Source organism: Octodon degus, unplaced genomic scaffold (genome assembly GCF_000260255.1).
Source record: "Octodon degus isolate 3935 unplaced genomic scaffold, OctDeg1.0 scaffold00079, whole genome shotgun sequence".
Lineage (NCBI taxonomy): Eukaryota > Metazoa > Chordata > Mammalia > Rodentia > Octodontidae > Octodon > Octodon degus.
In genome coordinates, this window is record NW_004524655.1 from 11,414,466 (window position 1) to 11,415,572 (window position 1,107).

The window sequence follows — 1,107 nt, forward strand, 5'->3', positions numbered from 1 at the left end:
GATTTCCAATTTCTTTTATGCTAGTGTCTCCTGCAATTGTTCTGGGTGGGCTTGGGGCCTGAGATTACATTTTGCTTCTTCTCTTTGTCATTTTGTATAGCACTGTCTTCTGACCTTTGGTGTAGAGCTTAAATAGAGTTATTACCTTAGTACCAGGTCCAGATCTATCAAGTTCCAACTCGTCCATGTGGGTGTGGCTTGAGTTGGTTGCTGTGCTCCACTTTTTCATGCTGCAGCCCTTTGAGGTAAACCCTCTGTGCTACTCTGGCAAGATGTTCTGCTATTGGATCAGCTAGATGGGTCTTGCCTCTAGCCTCTTTACTGGGAGTTCTGCTGCAGGGTTTCACACTGGGGCTGTACACCAGGCCTGGGCTCTGAGTTGAATATGGATCTGGCATGCTCCAGGTGGACTCACTCACATGCCAGGCTCTGGATTGAATGAGGATCTGGTGGGCCCTGTGTATTCTCACTCACATGCCAGGCCTGGGTCGAATCAAGATCCATTCAGCCGGGGAAGTCTCACACACTAGGCCTGGGCTTTGGGTTGAATGAAGATCCTGTGGGTCCCAGGTGGTCTCACTCACACACTGGGCCTGGGTTCTGGGTCGAATGAAGATTTGGCGGGCCCCCAAGTGGTTCTGCTCACACACTGAGCTCTAGGTCGAATCTGATTTTTTTTAAAGACAGTTTAAAAACAGGTTTTTGGGCTAGGGAGATAGCTCAGTGCAATAAGCGCTTGCCTGGCAAGTACAAGGGCCTGAGTTCAATCCCAGGTTCTTCCCACCCCAATAGAATAGAATAGAATAGAATAGAATAGAATAGAATAGAATAGAATTTTTTTTCCTTTTTTTTTAGACAGGTTGGTTCAGGCTGACCTCGAATGCACTTAGCCATCACTGGCCTAGAATGTGGGGTGATCCTCGTCCTACCTTACCTTCTGGGGATAAAGGCATGGACCACCACTGCAAGCCAAACAAATGTCTTGAGCATTGTCTCACAGTTTCTGAGCATCAGGAGCAAGTTATTTGAGTTATTCTTTTATCATTATCATTATTATTATTATTATTATTAAAAGAGAATAAAAAAGTTAAAAAAAATTAGAAACCA

General features: G+C 45.1%; 2 protein-coding genes across 2 annotated transcripts in view; one reads left to right on the forward strand and one right to left on the reverse strand.

Moving 5' to 3' along the window:
• Positions 1 to 1,107, reverse strand: part of LOC101585743 (immunoglobulin lambda-1 light chain) — a 734,743-nt gene that overhangs the window by 669,919 nt on the left and 63,717 nt on the right. The window lies entirely within an intron of this gene.
• The window catches only part of Znf280b (zinc finger protein 280B), a 27,926-nt gene that overhangs the window by 24,678 nt on the left and 2,141 nt on the right, over positions 1 to 1,107 (forward strand). The window lies entirely within an intron of this gene.